This window comes from Herpailurus yagouaroundi, unplaced genomic scaffold (assembly GCF_014898765.1).
Source record: "Herpailurus yagouaroundi ecotype Mexico unplaced genomic scaffold, PumYag 139, whole genome shotgun sequence".
In the NCBI taxonomy this organism is placed as follows: domain Eukaryota; kingdom Metazoa; phylum Chordata; class Mammalia; order Carnivora; family Felidae; genus Herpailurus; species Herpailurus yagouaroundi.
In genome coordinates this window covers 85,069,478-85,089,598 of record NW_024412394.1, presented here as the reverse complement: position 1 = coordinate 85,089,598, position 20,121 = coordinate 85,069,478, and positions in this window count along the sequence as shown.

Genomic DNA, 20,121 nt, shown 5'->3' with positions numbered 1-20,121 from the left:
TCAGTTAAGCTTCCAACCTTGACTCAGGTCATGATCTTGTGGTTTGTGAGTTTGAGCCCCACGTCTGTCTCTGTGCTGACAGTTCAGATCCTGGCGTCTGTTTCAGCCTCTGTGTCTCCCTCCTCTCTCTCTGTCCCTTCCCATTCATACTCTGTCTCTCTCTCTCTCTCTCTCTCAAAAATAAATAAACATTAAAAAATTAAGAATTAAATATATGATAAAGTTTTATTGCAAATCAATGAATAGAGATTATAAACAATACTTTGAGAATTCATTTACAACTTAGAAATTAAAGAAATTAAATTATTGTTTTGTATTATAATCTAATATAATTTTTAGGAATTCTTCTTCTGATCAAGGTGAAGCAACAAATACTCAACTAGCTCTTTCATCATTAACAATTAGAAAACTGGACAAAAACATATGAAACAACTGCAAGCAAACAAACAAGTGAGCCTTATTTTGCTCTGGATTTCTGTCTGGGAGACAGTCCAAACCTCAGTTCATGGAGAAAATCTCAAAGGGAACACAATGATTTTATTGAATGAAAGAGTAAAACATTGGATTCAGGGAGGTTTATATGACTGGAAATTGCAGGTCAGTATTCTACAGATGAGGGATCCACACAAAAAAAAGCTTCAGAAATATGCACAATGATACTCTTTATTCTTTGACTAAATATGTGCGAAATTTGTATATTAAAAACTTGAAAACATGGGTAGGCAAAATTTTTAAATATCAAAAAAAAAAAGGAAAGATATACCATGTTCATGAATCCATAGACTCAAAACTGTTAGGATAATGGTCCAAAAATGATCTATAGCATAAGTACATTCCAATAAAACAAGCAGGCTTTTTGTGATAATTACTAAGTTAATTCTAAAATTATATGAAATTGCAAAAGACCAAGAATAGCCAAAATAGATTTTAAAAAGGGCAAAGCTGAGGAACATGCATTGCTTGATTTCAAGGTTTATTATAAAGCTACAGAAATTAAGAGAATTTGTTGGGCACCTGAGTGGCTCAGTTGGTTGAGCATCTCACTTTGACTCAGGTCATGACCTCGTGGTTTGAGCTTGAGTCTCACATCAGGCTCACCGCTATCAGCACAAAACCTACTTCAGATTCCCTGTCTCCCTCTCTCTGACCCTCCCCTACTTGTGTGTTCTCAAAAATAAATAAAAATTTTAAAAAAGAGAGAGAGAATTTGTCATTATTGTAAGGATCAAGCTATGGAGCAAAGGAACAAACAGAATGCTGACTTGACCTACACATGTGTAAGTCATTGGTTTTTGACAGCATTGCAAGATGATGTAATGGGAGATAATTCAGTCTTTTCAATAAGCAGTGCTAGACGAACTGGATATAAATATGGAAAAACATAAACGATTCTTACACTGTAGCATGCAAAAAATTAGTTCAGTGTGGATTATAGGCATAACCATAAACCTAAAAAAATAACACTTAAAAAAAACAGGATAAAATTTTTGTGACTCTGAAGTAGGCAAAGATAGGTTGGGGGAAAAAAAACATCATCCATTTAAATAAATATATTGGTGAACTGCACTTCATTAAAATTCAAAACTTCTGCTCTTCAAAAGGTACTGTTAAGAAAATGGAAATGGAATCCACAGGCTGAGAGAAAATGTTCTCAATATATATATTTGGAAACTAACTTATGTATTCAACATATAAAGAACTTTTACAACATTTAGAAGACAAAAAACCTCTTCACCAAAACAAACAAAAAACCCTAATCAAGTGCCCCACAAAATAATGCATATGAATAACCCATAACTACATGGGGAAAAGCACAATGTGATTAATACTCAGTTAAATGAAAAATAAAACCATAATAAGTTGCAACTATACCATAGTCTCGATGTTTGTATCTCTCAAAATCTGTATGCTGACACTTAATCTCTAATGAGATGGTATTTGGAAGTGGGGACTTTGAGAGATGACTGGGTCATAATGATGAAGCCCTCATGAATAGGATTAGTGTCATTATAGAAAACCCAGAGAACTCTCTTACTCTTTTTTTAGAGTTTATCATGTATTTTTTCTCTTTTTCCAATTTTTAGTTAAATTCTAGTTAGTTAACATATAGTGTAATACTGGTTTCAGGAGTAAAATTTAGTAATTCATCACTTACGTGCAATACCTAGTGCTCATCATAACAAGTGCCCTCCTTAATACCCACCACTCATTTAGCCCATCCACCCCACCTACTGCCATCCATCACCCCTCAGCTTGTTTTCTATACTTAAGAGTCTCATATAGTTTGCTTCACTCTTTTTTTTTCCTTCCCATATGTCCATCTGTTTTGTTTCTTAAATTCCACATATGAGTGAAATCATGGTATTTTCTTTCTCTGACTAATTTTGCTTAGCATAATACATTCTAGCTCCATTCGTGTCATTGCAAACGGCAAGATTTCATTCTTCTGAGTAACATTCCATTGTGTGTGTGTGTGTGTGTGTGTGTGTGTGTGTGCGCGCGCGCGCGCGTGCGCACCACATCTTTATCCATTCATCAGTCAGTGGACATATGGGCTCTTTCCATACTTTGGCTATTTTTGATAATGCTGCTGTATACATAGGAGTGCATGTGTCCCTCTGAATCTGTATTTTTGTATCCTCTGGGTAAATACCTAGTAGTGTAATTGCTAGGCCCTAGGATATTTCTATTTTTAACTTTCTCAGGAGGCTCCATACTGTTTTCCACAGTGGCTGCCCCAGTTTGTTTTGCCACCAACAGTGCTCCCCTTGCTCCACACCCTTTCCAACATCTGTGTTTCCTGTGTTGGTACTTTAATCCATTCTGACATGTATGAGGTGTTATCTCATCATGGTTTTGACTTGTTTTTCCCTGATGAGGAGTGATGTTGAGCATTTTTCATGTACCTGTCAGCCATCTGGATGTCTTTGGGAAAATGTCTATTCACGTGTTCTGCTCATTTCTTAACTGGATTGCTTGGTTTTGGAGTGTTGAGTTTGATAAGTTCTTTATAGATTTTAGATACTAGTCTTTTATCAGATATATCATTTGCAAATATCTTCTCCCATTCCACAGATCACCTTTTAGTTTTTTTTTTTTTTTGGTTGTTTCCTTCATTGTGCAGAAATTTTTTTATCTTGAAGTCCTAATAGTTCATTTTTGCCTTAGTTTCCCTTGCCTTCAGCAACATGTCTAGTAAGAATTTGCTGCAACCAAGGTCAAAGAGGTTTCTGCCTGTGTTCTCCAAGATTTTGATGGTTTCCTGTCTCACATTTAGATCTTTCATCCATTTTGAATTTATTTTTGTGTATAGTATGAGACAGTGGTCCAGTTTTCATTTTTCTGCACGTGGCTCTCCAGTTTTCACAAAACCATTTGTTGAAGAGACTGTCTTTTTTCCATTGCATACTCTTTCCTGCTTTGTTGAAGATTAGATAACCAAATACTTATGGGTCCATATCCGGGTTTTCTGTTCTGTTCCATTGATCTATGTGTCTATCTTTGTGCCAGTACCATACTGTCTTGACGACTACAGTCTTGTAATATAGCTTGAACTCTGTAATCATGATACCTCCAGCTTTGCTTTGCTTTCTCAAGATTGCTTTGGCTATTTGGGGGTCTTTTATGGTTCCATACAAATTTTAGGATTGTTTGCTCTAGCTTCTGCTGCAACTCCTATAAAGCAAATGTTATGCTTTAAGGAGTCACTGAGTTCCCTAAGTCTACTATCATGATCCAATACCTTTCTTTGCCTCTTCTATTCAACTTCATTATTTCCCATAATTTTGTCAACTATATCACTGATTTGTTCCTCTACTTTGTCCATGTGCTTTATCATTGCATCCAGTTTTGCATCTCAGTTATAGCATTTTTTATTTTGGTCTGACAAGTTTTTAATTGTTTTATCTCTGCAGTAGGAGATTCTCTAGTGTCTTCTATGCTTTTCTCAAGCTCAGCTAGTATCCTTATAATTGCTTTAAATTCTGGTTCAGGCATCTTACCTTATGTCTGTGTCGATTAAACCCCTGGCCATCATTCCTTCCTGTTCTTCCTTTGGGGTGAATTCTCTGTCTTGTAAATTTTTCTACATCACTGTTTTTAGTGTTATTGTTAGGGAAGTCTGTTATATTCCTGCTCCTGAGAATAATGGCTATATTAAGAAGAGGTCCTATACTGTCTTGGGCCTGGTGCTTCAGTTGATGTTTCAGAGTGTGCACTCTCCTGTTGTGCTTTTGCTGCTTATCCCTCAGGTCAGTCCTCTACATAGTTTCTCCTTGCCTACAGTGGGGGGTGTTTGGACCTTGTTCACTCAGTGTCAAGTTTTAACTAGGTGTGTTTTAGTCTGCTTGTTAAAAGAAGCTACGACAAAAAAATAAATAAAAATAAGAAGCTAGATCCTATTTCCCTTAGAGTTGAAGTTTTGCAGCAGTCTATGATCAGTAGACTTGGTGTGTGTGAGGGTTTTGTGCTGGTCTTCTGGGGGAGTCACCTGCTGCACTGATTCTCAGGAGGACTTGCCCTAGTGAAAATGTACCTGCAGGGCACAGGGGTGTGGGGTTTGGTGTAAGTGACTCTGGCCTCCACTAGGTGGCACTGTGTTGCTCACTGAAGTTGGTCAGTGCTGGTGGGGAGCCTGCTTCAATCCTGCTCTTTTGGCCCCAGGGTGGGGAGTTCATGCCCACCACTCTTCAGGAAGCCCTACAAAAGAGCAAATAATCACCCCTCTTGTGTCCCTAACTTCCGTCAGATCCCTGCCTTCACCCTGTCTTTGTCTGAGCTATGTGCCTGCCTGGCGACACTGCACTCCTGTGTTTTATCTCTGGCACACCAGCTGGTTTTCAAAACTCCAAATTTTAGGGACCAGTGTGGGGGAGGGTCTCATTGCACTATGGCCTTGTCCAAGAAAAGTGGTCACATGACCATGCAGCAGTTCGAGTTTACAGTAAAGCCTAGCAAAATGTCAGCACCTAGGTTTGCTGCCCTCAGCTGGTGTCTGTTCTTATGTTAGTGAACCGGGTAACTCAGTATCTCCCACCAGGTTTTTTGTCCCTGGAGAGGCCATGCCACCTCTCTGAAATGCACTCCAAGAAAGGGAACTGTTTCTCCCCTTGTGACCCAGGAGATCCTCTGGCCACGCTGTATGTTCCTAAGTCTCTGCCCTACTTTCCCACTGGAACACCTCTAAGCCTGCCAGGCATGATTCTAGTGATGATGTGGACTTCTAAAACTTCAGACTTTGCATTCCACTACTTATAAAAACTTGCGGTAATCAGCCCCTCTCCTTTTCCCAGGAAGGGAAGAGTTTTTCTTGTGCAATCCCCTGCATGTGCTTTCACTCTCCTTCTTGCTCCTCTCTCTGTGATCCCTCTCCTCCACAGCACCTGCCCTTCTTCCCCCACCCAAATCAACTCTCCAAACCTCCCACCTTTCATGAGGTGGCCATTTTTCCACCTGTAGATATGCAATTTGTTCCTTCATTCCTCAGATCAATTTCTTGGGTGTTCAGAATGATTTTATATTTATCTAGCTGTGTTCAAGGGGCAAGGCAAGTTTAGGGTCCCCCTACTCCTCTGCCATCTTAACTCCTCCTCTTCTCTTACTCTCATTCTGTCACATGAGGGTACAATAAGAACACAGCCATCTATAAACTAGGAAGGAGGTCCTAACCAGACACTAAATCTAGTAGCACTTTGATCTTGGACTTGATAACCTCTAGAATTATAAAAAATACATGTTTGTTGTTTAACTCAAATAGCCTATGGTATTTTTCTTCTAGCAGCCTGAATTAAGACATACTATGTACCCGTTATTATGGCTAACATGAGATTAGCAACACCAAGTGTTGCAAGGATGGGGAGCCCCTGAAGCTCTGATACACCACTGGTGAGATTATAAAATGATTTCACCACTTTGAGAATTTCTTTTGAAGTTTTTTATAAAGTTGTGCACATACCATACAACTTATTGATTCCATTCATAGTTATTTACCCAGTTAAAATGAAAATATGATGAGAGACTGTGGGGCAAGCTGAGGGCAAAGTGCAGGCTAACAGCACCCCTCACCCCAGGTGGAATATGTATGCTATTCCTTAGACACTCCCGGCTACCCCAAAACAGGAAAGGAAAAAAAACAAATGGTTAAACTGAATTTCCACTAGTTTACCAGAAAAAGGCAATCATATCATAGTCTAAAGTCCAGGAACTCCCTACAGTCTTAATGTTAATGCTTTGCTAGAGGGAAAAACAACCTGAGCTTGACAATAGCTAGGCCTCCAGTAAGGCTTTAGCATGTGAAAGTCTCTTTGGAAACTCACTCTTGACTTTATCTCCTTGACTCCATAAAAGCATCACCACCTACAACCCCAGTGCAGCTCTTCCTGCCCATGGGCCATGTCCCCATGCTTTAATAAAATCGCCTTTTTTGCACTAAAGACATCTTCAAGAACTCTTTCTTGGCCATCGGCTCCAGACCCCATGAGCCCTCCATCACTTCAAATTTCATCAAACATATATTCACATAAAGAATTACATATACGGGGCACCTGGGTGGCTCAGTTGGTTAAGCGTCCGACTCCAGCTCAGGTCATGATCTCATGGCTTGTGAGTTTGAGCCCCACTTTGGGCTCTGTGCGACAGCTCAGAGCCTGGAACCTGCTTCTGATTCTGTGTCTCCTTCTCTCTTTGACCCTCCCCCATTTGTGCTCTGTCTCTATCTCTCAAAAATAAATAAATGAAAAAATTTTTTTAATTCATAAAACAAAACAAAACAAAAAGAACTGCATATAAAGGGTATTAGCAGCTTCACACAAAATACTATAAACTGGAAGTACACAAAGTCTATCAGTAGATAAATGGAAAAACAAATTTTGGTTATCCACATAATGGAATACAACTCAACAACAACAAAAATAATAAACTTCTGATAGATAGTAAAAAGTATGTAACCCAACAATTTTATACTAAGCACAAGATCCAGACACAAACAGTACACTGTGTATGATTCCACGTAGGATAAATCTTATTTATAGTTACAGTGACAGAAAGCATCAGTGGTTGACTGTGGCCAGGGGTTTGTGGACAAAAATAAATAACTGTTAGTAAAAACAAAAGTCCAAAACTTGGAAATAAGCAATTGGGTGACTGCATGTCCTTTCAATGTCACACTAAAGCCTTATGTAGCAGGTTTATCTAAGTAGGATTATCTAATCCCTAGGGGCATGTACATTTGATTATAGTATTTTGCAACTCTGTAAGGGTACCAGTTGGTGAGGAGAAAACTCATAGTGTTGCAGATGATTCTGTTTCTATAGCAATGCAGATTAATTTTGTCCTATAGAGATGCAAATGATTTTTATGCCATAGAAAACTTTACATACCGTGTAGGGCATTACAATTTTTTGTATGTAATTTGGAAATCTTAATCTAACATTTTTTTCTTTCCATAGCTATAAATAATTCTATCTACCCTATGATTTTTTTAATCAGCTTTAGCATACTGTTGGTTGCATCAATAATGAGTTAAATACATCTTTGATACATATAATTTTTTCAAAATAGCTTTCTCCAAAGATTCCTGTGTGTCAAAATATTCAGATTACCACCTCTTTCCTACTGTCCATTGCTGTAAAGGTACCTACCTTGTCTCTGATCCTATCAAAGCTCTGACACGTAGCTTCTGTCACTCTGGATTCCACCATTCCCAACAAAATCTGGGGACCTAACTCACTGGCAGCATCTCCTATGGTCATCACTAGCCTACAGAACAGTCACCACAGAGACTTTCAAGGACACTGGTGCTGAATGCCTTAGTTAAGGGAGAATCCTTCCAGCTCTTTAGAATGTACAATAGATAGGGAATGCTCTGTCATGAATGGTTAAGTATTCCAATACTCCTATTTGCTTAGCTGTATGGATTCCTTCCTTTATTTTACGCAAGGGAAATTCTGGACATCAACTTCTTTCAATCAAAGTTTTCATCACCAACAAAACAAATTCTTCATGCTATTGCCTAATGCTCAAGTTAACATATAAAACCTAGACTATCTAGTAAGTAATCTATTTCAAAAAATTGGTCCTGTTACGGAAACTGGTCTGGATCACCCGGCAGAAAAACCAAGTGGCACTCGGAGATCTTGGAAGGCAGGAGGTTTATTTTACACCGGTGAGCTCAAAGGAGATCATTCTCCAGAGGTCTGAGTCCAGAGCATAAGCAGCAGGGACAATTTATAGTCAGTTGAAGTGCAGCAAGCGTGTGGGAAGAAAAACCCAGAAGGGGAGTCTTCAAGTAGGAACTTGAATTCCCCTATCAGTCCTGTCAGCCATCTTATAAGAGATTTTTCCCTATCAGTCCTATCTAGTGTTACATTTTTATCCTCCTTGGTCTAATACTAAAATGCATTCCCAATTCTACTCCCCAGGTACCTACCATATATATTAGAAAAATCTTGTTTGTTTGTTGGTAAATATGCTATTTCCTCCCTCAACAGATTTGTACCTACCACTCTGAAGCATGCTAATAAATGACCATAGTTATGAGTCCAGTGGCAACAAGTACTTGAGTACTTTGTGTGTAGTAGTCCCATGTACTAATTGCAAGAACCCTGTGTATATGTTGCCTTAATAGGAAAATATTTTTCAGATATGATTATGTTAAGGATTTTGACATGAGTATCTTCAATTATTCCAGTGGGTCTAATGTAATCACAAGGTTCTTTAAAAGTGGAAGAGAGGGGCTCCTGTGGCTCAGTTGGGTAAGCGTGTGCTTCAGCTCAGGTCATGATCTCGCAGTTCATGAGTTTGAGCCCCATGTCGGTCTCTGTGCTGATGGCTTGGAGCCTAGAGCCTGCTTCGGATTCTGTGTCTCCCTCTCTCTCTGCCCCTCACCCAAACCCCCCCTCTCTCAAAAATAAATAAACATTTTTTTTTTATCTTAAATAAATCAATAAATCAACAAAAATAAAAGTAGAAGAGAGAGGTGGAAGGGGAAGTCATTGTGGTGGCATATGAGAAGGATTTGACCCCCATTGCTCATTTTTAAGATGGAAGAAATAGGCTATGAACCAAGAAATACAGGCAGCCTTTAGAAGCTGGGCACAGCAAATAGATTCTCTCCTAGAACATCCAGAAAGGAATACAGCCATGCTAAAACTTTGATTTTAACTTAGTAAGACCTAGGTTGAACTTCTAACCTAGAAAAATGTAAGACAATACATTTGTATTATCTTTTTTTTTTAATTTTTTTTCAACGTTTTTATTTATTTTTGGGACAGAGAGACACAGAGCATGAACGGGGGAGGGGCAGAGAGAGAGGGAGACACAGAATCGGAAACAGGCTCCAGGCTCTGAGCCATCCGCCCAGAGCCTGACGCGGGGCTCGAACTCAACGGACCGCGAGATCGTGACCTGGCTGAAGTCGGTCGCTTAACCGACTGCGCCACCCAGGCGCCCCACATTTGTATTATCTTAAGCCACTAAATTTGAAGTAATTTCTTATGATAGAAATAGGAAATCGATACAGGGTGAGGAAATTAGGTATCCCACTTCTAGCAACTGAATTAGATGAGAATATTATATAGGATTCAAGAAAGAGGAAGCCGGTCTTCTCAAAACCAAAAAATTAAACAAAAAAAGGAGTTCTTTGTTGGCAAAGGAGTATCTGAAAGATTCCATTTGAGTTAACCAGGTCTCACGTCCTATTCCTTCGTTATTAATAGCCAAACCATATCAGGTTACTTGGAAACTCTGTATGTTTAGTTTCCTTATAATTCTGCAAACTGCTCAATTCGATTTTGCATCTGATTCCAGCAAAATTGTTCCCGAAATAACTATCCAAAAGAAGGCATTCTTTGAGGACAACTATAGAAAACTTTCCAGCATCATTGAGTAGAATAACAGAGAGGTAGCTGAAACAGTATAGGTTAAAGAAAACTTTTTCTTTTTAATGTTAGTAATTTGAACAATTTTAAATGTCAGCACATACAAATAAGTTTTTTTTTTTAAGGGAAACGTTGATAGAAGAATAATCAACCAAATGGAGAACCTGAAAAAGTGCAAAGAAGATAAAGAGATAAAAAGGTGGGGAATCTAGAGCACAGGTCAGAAGATTAATAATCGAGATGAAGGAAGGAAGAAAATATGTGTGACAAGATGAATTTGTTGGCATGGTGGCAGGAAACTGAAGGGATACTTTCTTGAACTTCTATTTTTCTCTCTAAAGAAAGCAATGACAGCAACTACTGAGAATAAGAGAAGAAAGGGAAGGACTAGAAGGGGAAAATATGCAATAATTGCCCCGGAGAACGAACCAAGAAGTGATTAGAAATCAATCTAAAGGATATTTAGGAAATGATTGGGGTCTAATTGTGATTAAAGAAAATGAATTTATGACTATATAATTTTCTCTAACAGAGCTCAGTAACCCACAAGCAGGGGCAATAAGGAAGCCAATTGGATTAACACAGGCTTGGTATGTCAGGTCTTGGCCATCTGGCTTCCAAACACTTTTACTGTTTGGGTGAAAATTGCCATCTCTTGTAGTTGCTAGCATTTCCTGCCTCACCTCCCACCACAAAAGATAAAGATGAGAGAATTTCTTTCCCACTCTTAAAACCAAGATACAGACTTTTGTGCCAGGGTCATTCTAACACACTCTCCCACCTGAAACTTTGAGTCTTGAGTGAGTGATGCAAAGACTTAAGCCCAGTGGAGAAATTATTTATGGCAACAACACAGCTCTGGTGATCCAGCACTATCAGTACTGGGGTACTATAGCTGCACTGTTCAGAGGAGTCACGTCAGTGCAGCTGGCAGTTTCAGAGTCAGCGCTGTAGGGAAGGAGCTATCCTCAACTTTCTTAGGTCTCTGGCTGCATCTGAAAATTACACTAACAAAGATGAATAGGAGAAAAGCCGTCAAGTTCTACTAAATTTTTACACGTACCTGGGAGACTTCTCAAGAGCATGAAGACCTGCAGAAATAAACAGAACAGGAAGCTTGTATACCTTTTAAACAAAGAAATAATAAGATTGTGGAGAATTGACAGGACAGAGGGGATTGGCCTAGGGATAGTAAGTGGTGAAGAAGTAACTAGGAAGATAAGGCTGAGTTTAACAAGGTTTCTTTATACGGATTTCTTGGCGCAAAATTCTCCCTGGTGACAAGAATTTCTTCCTTCCTTCTGGTACAAGGATGGAACTTTTCACATGTAAAATTCATCTCCTGCTTTCAAGAAAGAGGGGCAATAGAAGGAAAGTTCAGAAAGACCTCCCTGTTTTTCAAACTTCCTTCAGCTTAAGATATTCAATATGTCAAACTGCATATTTTGCCGGGTATGGGGGGTCCTGAACCCCATCAGCATCCCAACCAGATGTATCTGTAACCTGGTCTTGCTTGAGAGCTCATTTTAGAGTCTCCACCAGTGGCTGCCCATTTTCTGTGCCTTTGTTTTCCTATCTTCCCACCAATTTATAAGCTATCAGTAGCCTTCCAATAAATTATTTACTGCTGTAGTGATCCAAAAGTAGTTTCTGTTACTTATAACCAGGATTCCTAATGCATATGTATCATCACGGTTCACCCAGCAGATAGGATGGAAGAAGAATTTGAGATTAAAGGTATTGGGAAGACAGTGAATAACATACCAAGATATCAGCACTAAGCAAGAATGCATGTGAAGGTAGGAGAGGCAGAGGAGGAAAATTAGAGGGTCCAAATGTGGAAGGTCCCAATGAGGGCAAAGGAAAGGTATGCTACTAGGGACTCCATGAGAAAAGATTGTGAACAGAATCTAGAATTCGGGATTGAATATTCAGAGATGGGTAAATTCTGGGTGGTAAAGATGTCTAGGATATTTGAGGTAATGAAGAAAAGTGGAGACAAAAACACAAGAAACTGAGACTATCGCATGTTGTAAAATCACCCACATATTTGCTGCAGTTGAAGAGGTTTTTGGGGTGATAGTGGGGTTCATAGGGTCCAGAGGTGACAGCCAAGAAAGAATTCTTTGAGACATCTTTGGTGCAAAAAGATGGTTTTATTAAAGGACAAGGACAGGACCTGTGGGCAGGAAGCGCTGCCCTAGACCCTGTGGAGAGACTGGTTATAATATTTGGGAGTTGGGGGAGGTAATGTCCAGAGGAAGGTTCCAAAGAGATTTTCTTATGCTAAAGAAGACTCACTGGATACTGGAGGCCTAGCTATTGTCAAGCTCAGGTTGCTTTTCCCTCTAGCAAAGCATTAGCATTAAGAGAGCAGGGAATTCCTGGAGAAACATTTTACTCTGCCTGCCTCAACTATTTGTCAATGGGCTGCAGGTTATGAGGAAATTTAATTTTACCTGCCATTTCCTTCTTGCCTTTTTTCCCCACCTCACTAGGGAAGGGAGGGAAACTGAGTCTATAGATTTCTGGAGATTAGGCTATTGATAAGATTGCTTTTTTCTTATAATTTACTAAGAATATTTGTACATTGATGGAGACCCATGTCTCCAGGACTGTGATCTTTATCAGTTAACCATTTGTTTGTCCTCTTTCCTTTGTTCTTGGGCAGCCAAGAGTTTCCAAGGAATATCACACATATCCCACGGGCTTGGATGGGGGTGGGGATGTTTGCGGCGTGTCAGCTTGCCTTATGCCCCCTCATCGTATAATGAGAAGGAAAGCTGGTAAGAAGCAGATAAAAAGGGCCAGCCAGATATCCAATGCTGGATACTCCCCTTGCATGCTTTTGGCTTCTGCAATCTTGCTTGCCTCTTGTATCAGCCTGCAGCCAGGAACCAGAAGCTTGACTGTACTAGCCCCGCCCAACCCGGAAGCACATATGTATAAAAGACCAGTAAAACCAGAGCCCTATGCTCAGCCTTTGCAGGTGACTCCACTGGGCCAGCACCGGAATGAAATAAACAGTCTTTTCTGATTCCCCCAGTGCGTGTCACTTGTCCCTTCCTGGGCACCGAGTATTTGCTGTAACAATAGGATAGTAACATAATACACAAAATATTGTGTTACAAGCGGGAATGTTTGCATTTTAGTACACTCTTGTATTTTTTAAATTACTCTTTCCATTTTAAAAACCTCATTTCCCATAGCAATAAAATACCCTGGATTTTATGAAATGCAGACGTACATATCAAAAAATATACATCCAGAGGAAAAAGATCAGTCCATTTTAAAAATTTGAGAATGATTTTTATATATAATAATAACTTTTTATAGATAGAGAGAAAAAGAGAGCTGAGAGAGGGGCAGAGAAGGAGAGAGAGAGAGAGAGAGAGAGAGAGAGAGAGAAAGAAAGAGAGAGAGAAAGAAAGAACAAAAGAAAGAAAGAAAGAAAGAAAGAAAGGAAGAAAGAAAGAAAGAAGGAAGGAAAGAAAGAAGAGAAAGAGAGAGAGAGAGAGAGAGAGAGAGAGAATCTAAGCAGGCTCCACACTCAGCATGGAGCCCAGTGTGGGACTCAGTCCCATGACCCTGGGATCATAAGCTGGGCTGAAATCAAGAGTCAGATGCTCAAATGACTGACCCACCCAGGAAACCCTTTTTTATTATTAATTTTCTGCTAAGTATCTTTTTCTAGTCATGCTGTTTGTCTAATAATTATCTTTCTGTCTGAGAATTATCAGTATACCTAGTATTCTTAGATTTCTCCTTTCTGCTCTGAGGACTGACTAAACAAATACACTATTGTTTTGCTATTTAAAAATCTCAATCGATTTAATTTTCAGCATTTAAACACTTAGTACTGAATTAAAATCCAACTAAGGGTAGGAGGAACTCCGGAATTTCATTAATATTAGAAAACAGATAATGAAGGAAGGAACTCACGGTAAGACTGATATTCCTCTATTATTATTTTTTTAGGTCACTCCCAGCCCCCTAAAGACACTTAAGTAGTCATTGTTTCTGCCGATCAAGCAAGATAGTTGTTAGCCTCCCTGAATATTGCCTTAATAGCTCCACCACTCATTTTTATTTTGGTTGCCAACCTGAGCTTTCATTAGTACCTGGAAGTAACATAAAGAGGTATTGAACCAATTCAGTCTTTTGGAGGCTTTTTTATTTATATCGAGAGGGAATTGTTACACTACCTGGGAAGGTTCTGGAAATCACTACTTAACTAACACTATTTTTCCCTCTCAATAAAATGGCAATGTCTATTCCTCCAGATTCAGGCCAAAATCATGGAATCATCTTAGCTCTTTTTCCTCTTGGATTTCACATCCAAGACATCAGCAGAGCCTGTTGATTCTACCTTTGAAGTATATTGGTAATCTGACCCCTTTACAGATCTCATATCAATCCAAACACCACCATTTTTTGCCTGTATTATTTCAACAGCTTCCCAAGGTGTTCTCCTGTTTCTATGGTAATTTCACCAGAGTCTAATCTTTACCCCACAAACTTTATATTTTTTAAAACATAAACCAGATTATGCTCTTCCTCAACTCAAAACCTTCCAGTATATGCCCGTTGAATAAGAATAGAAACCAAAGTCATTATTAAGGCCCACAAAGCCCCAAATGACTTGGCTCCTGACAATATCTCAGATCTCATCTCTTCTTAGTCTACAGTCACACTGCTCCAGCCACACCCCTTCTAGCTAATTCTGCATTCAAAGTAAGTTCCTCTCATGGCCTGAAATTCTCTTCCTTAAAATATTGCCCTGGCTCACTCCTTCGTTTAATCTATATCTCTACTGAAGTGTTACTTCATCAGAGTGTTCTCTGACCAGCTAAAACAGTACCCGTATGAATTTCTCTGTCCCCTTACTCGCTTTTATTTTTTATTAGCATGCATCACCAAACACACACACACACACACACACACACACACACACACACACACATATACATCTACATGTATATAGACATGCATTATATATGTGTATGTAGACATATATATGTGATGTGTATGTGTGTATGTGTGTGTGTGTACCTAAAATCTTTACCAACTAGACTATAAAACTGTAAGCTCTAACCAGACTATAAGTTCATGATAAGAAAGATTCTGTTTTATTGACTACTCTGTGCCCATGACCTAGAATAATGTCTGGCACATAGTAGGTGCTCAGTGATTTATTTTGATAAATGAATGAATCTTTAGTAAAATAATATAATCCTGATAAGCATTTGTGTACATATATATTTAAGAGATAAAAATGAAGTTCAAGACATAACAAAAAATAAGAATATCCTTCAAAGCTCAGATGTTAAATTGAGGGACATGAAAGAATTCACATGGTGAGTAAGTGAACGAAAGGAAGAGTCATTTTGATCCAACTCAATTGTTACTGAATTGAAGCTCCTAGAGATTCACCCAAGAAGCAGGTACCTGGAGCAGGGACTGACATATTGCAGCTTCAAAACAATGCCTCTTGGCATCTACTGGCATCTATGTGTGCCCAGCACCAGAAAAGGAATGAAATCATCACTGTCTGCTGTCCCCTAAGATTATCCTTCTAGTTATAGTACTGTCTGAATTTATGAAATTAACGAAACCACAGTATGGAAATGCAAACCAAACTGGTTGAATGAGTTAATGAAAATTAGTCATTAGGGCAAGAGATCTGACATTTTTCATCGTTGATTAAACATTCTAACAATGTGTTCTAAAACCTAAAATGATAAAAGATGAAATCTGCTTAAAGACTGATAAAACTATATTAATACATCCGACTTTGTCAGCAAGCATCAAACCCAGGATAACTCGGGCAATTCATATTTGAGTTTCTCTGCCAGAGACCCTCTTTTTTACAACAGTTAAGGGAAATCAGTTGGAAAAAAAAAAGGAGGTCAAAGAATCCACAGGCATATGTGAACTGAAGTGATGAATCATTACTGACACTAAGATAATTTTAAGACGGGGGTACAGTAAAACATGATGCATTAGTTAAGAGTACTACATTTGAAAATGGGAGACATGGGTTCCAATTCTAACTTCTTTCCTAACTTTCTAAGACAATGTTAGACAACTCAATTGCCTCATTTCAAAAAAAATTACATTATATACAAGATCCTTAAGGAAAGGAAAGGGTATCAGAATTTTTAAGAGAACTTTATCAAACTATCCATTCCTCTCTATAGTCTCCCAGTTCCATCACCAAGTTGCTGAACTTGCAGCCTTTTGGAAACCACTCAGTTTCCATCAACTGTGCTGATTAGGGAGAAACATGTTTGAGGACCACAGGAAAAAGTCCCTTTCAACTCTAAAATTGTATTTGTTGTACTGAGATAAACCACAGATGAGTCTATAGAATGTACAAAATCATCAAGAAGATATCCATCCCAGAGTGATGATTATTAGGGTTCTTCTGAAAAGTATCTATAGCTATCTTTCCTGGTTTATGCACTCCAAATACAAGTATTTCCTTATATTCAGTATAACAATTGTTTTTGCTATAATTTAAAATCTCTGTTATCTCTTAAAAAAATTAAGTGTGCTCTTAAAACACTCATAAAATTCCACTTATTTTATTTGAAACCATTTCATAATTTCTTTTGTTAATCCCCTCTTGCAATATTTTCTGAAAGGATCAACATGAATCTAAATTTATAAATCAAAGTGTTCTCATTAGGTCCAAATGTAAAACTTCATCTAGTTAGATGGATACATTAGATAGCAGCTTCTTTCTTCTTGATTTCAGTTATATGATATCTTATTTTTTGATTTTCTGCTTACGTTAATAATGGTGAAGTTTTGGTGTTCAGTATGTGTGATCTGGAGAGAAAAAAAACACTGGTAGCGTGCATACTTTTGTGAGTTTAATAATTCGTTTCAGTTAAGTTTTTTTTTAAGTTTATTCATTTATTTTGAGAGAGACAGAGGCAGTGTGAGTGGGGGAGGGGCAGAGAGGGTGGGAGAGAGAGAATCCCAAGCAGGCTGTACCTTGCCAGCGCAGAGCCTGACATGGGGCTCGAACTCACAAAACCAGAGACCGTGATCAGGGCCAAAACCAAGAGTTGGATGCTTAACTGACTGAGCCACTCAGGCACCCCTCAATTAACTTTTTATTATAATTTTCACTAAATTTTTAGAACCTAGACTATAAGGGATAGTTTGAAATTTTCAAATATTCGAAAAAAATTCAATAAAATATTTTCAAGTAACAACACTTCCCCAAAAAAGTTTTCATTTATAATTAGGATCAGGTAGCCAAAAATCACAAAGTTATATGTTATTGATCCCGACAAGGAGGAAGTGTTTCTCCTAACATAGGTGTCACTAGCAGCCATGTTACTAGCTGTTTTGAAGACAATAAACTTCTTTGCTTTTTGAAAATATCTATCTCTGATTTGAAATTTCCATTAATAGAATCACATATTTTGGATTATGACACTAACTCCAAAACACCACTCTTACCTTGGGCACATGTTTCATGAGAGTTGAACATTCCAAAATTAACTCACTATTATTCACTTACAACAGAGCTTGATTTTGTCAGTTTGCTAACTCTCATCTTGAAAAGCAAGCACAAGGATACAAAGGAAATTGTCTTCATGAGAAAAGTGGGGTTCAGAGACGTCTTAGGTACAGCCCAAGGCAGCTATACCTAGGAAGTGTTCAGCGGTGGGGTTCTGGGCATCTAGTTGTAATGTGAATAGGATTACCAAATAGAATAGGGACACCCAGCTAAATTTGAGCAAATATTACAATTTCAGACTTATATTAGAACATTTTTCCTGGTTACTTGAAATTCAAATTTATGGGTTTTTTGTTGCTATTATTATTTAGTAAATCTGACGTCCATGGTATAAAAGCAACATGACTTTGCATTAAATGGTTTAGAAGAGGAACACTTTCCATTGTCTTCTTGCCTTTTGATTTTTTTTCTTGTGTGTAGCTACAACTAAAGGGAAAAAGAGCTTCAGAATTTTATCTTGCTGACCGAAATGTTTTTGCTTTTTCTTTGTGGAAATTATCTACATTATTACCTCCTCCATACATCAGTTCCTCCACTGAGTGCAAAGTGTGTACAATGTATTGGACCAGGCATGCACTCTGATATAACAAGTGTAAGAAATCTCTTTCTTTATTGAACCTTCACTCTTATAGTACAGGTAGGACAAGCATGCCAACTAGCAGTGATGTGGAATGATATAGCACAGAACATGTTGAATGTCATAAAAGGAGACCTGAAAAGACCAAAGGGTTTCAGAGGAAGAAAAATAGTATTTCCAGATGATATGGGTTAAAAGGTTAAAAGCTATGGAAGGCCTAGGATGTGACTTATGTTTTCCATCAATATGGCACACTCGGTATCATCCAACCACAAAGCACTTAGAAATGCCGGATAAAATATAGAAAACAAACTGTGATAAGCAGAGCTCACTTGAGGATAAGGTAATTCCCAATGGTTGCTAAAAGAGTGAGAGTGAGAGAAGAAAGAAAGGAAAAGAGAAAGCACTGACGACCTGCGTGGCGTACTAAAACCTAATGATAATTCTTTGTGAAACATTTATTGATTTTAATCAATGAGAGGCTTGGATTTTAAGGTGCAGATGAAAGTAAGAGACAAGATTCTGAACATAACCACAAGCTGCACCCATGCTGGACCATAATTTTCGTAAAAAAGTATACTAGGAAAAAAAACTGGTCTTTCAGCAAACACAGACAATAGGAATAATTCTGTATCTTTGTGAACAGAAAGCACAATATAAAATAGTTGAAAGGATTTCTGCTTCTGAGTAGGATGTAGAAGGATATCAAACAATAAATGGTTTTCAGGGTAGCCACAAGAAAACATGAAAAATACAAACTTATCTATATCTAATATTTTATGAGACTATCAAAAGTTGGTAGATTCATGGAAGCCTTGAGAAGCAGACTCCTAGCAAGGAATAGACTCCACGTAGAGAAGTAGCAAGCCAAGACAGCTCCCATGACTGAAGGCACATGACTTGTCTGGGTACAAATGGGCAGTAAGTGGGCCTGTCATAGATGGAAAGCTTACAGAAATGAGGAGAAACCAGCTTAGCTTTTAGAAACAGTTTATGCTGGCAGAGAAGACTGAAATCTGGAAGCATCCAAGATGTCAAAAATAAATCAATGTGCCAGACAATTTCTCCCACAACCCCCTGAATTTTGCTGAAAAGTGGTTGTGGAAGAAGAGTGTGAAACAGAATTCATGCAGTCTTACGCCTTCTGGGGTGCAGGGTTTCCAGAGCCTGGATGGAACACGCACGTTAAAAGCAAAGAAAATTATAGAACAATATCTTTCATGAATATAGATGCAAAATCCTTAACAAAATATTAGCAACCCTAATCCAGGAATATATACGAAGATAATATATCCTGACTAAATGGAGATCAACACAAGAATGCAAAGTTGGTTTAATATTTGAACATTTATCAGTGTAATTCTACATTAACAGATTAAGCCATATAATCATTTCAGTGCATGCAGAAAAAACATTTGACAAGATTTAACACCCATTTGTGATAGAAATCCACAGCAACTAGGAATAAAAAATAGCATCTTCAGTCTGATGAAGGATAAGTACAATAAACTATAGGAGCTTATATAAAATATCAACTGCTTTCACTTAATATATGAAACAAGGCAAAGATGCTGACTCTCAACACTTCTACCCAAAATTTTGCAGGAACTCTTAGTAGGTGCAATAAGGCAAGAAAAAAATTTAAATAAAGATATGAAAGCAAGAAGTAAAACTGTTTTTTCACAGTTACATCACTATATACAGAAATTTAAATAATCTAGGAAAACGAACTATTACAATGAATAAATATATTTAACAAGGTAATATAAAACAAAATCAACGTAAAAAAATCAGTTCTATTTTTCTACATTAGCAACAAACAATTGTGAAAGGAAACTGTTAAAAATATATTTATGTAGGCATTAAAGAACACAAAATTCTAGGGAAGAAATTCAAGAAAAAATATGCCAGTCCTATACTGAAAAATAATCTGAGAGAAATTAAGGAAAACAAACAGAAAGACAGTCTATGTTCATGGAGGAAACTGATCTTGTGTCAGTCTGCAACAGGGCATTTCTCATTTGTCTCTGTTTCTCATGATCAACGGGATTCTGCTTCCCTCTCCCTCCTTTCTCCCTCACTTTCTTCAGTAAAGCTGTAGGCTACAGAACTATTTAGCTGTAGTCTAGATA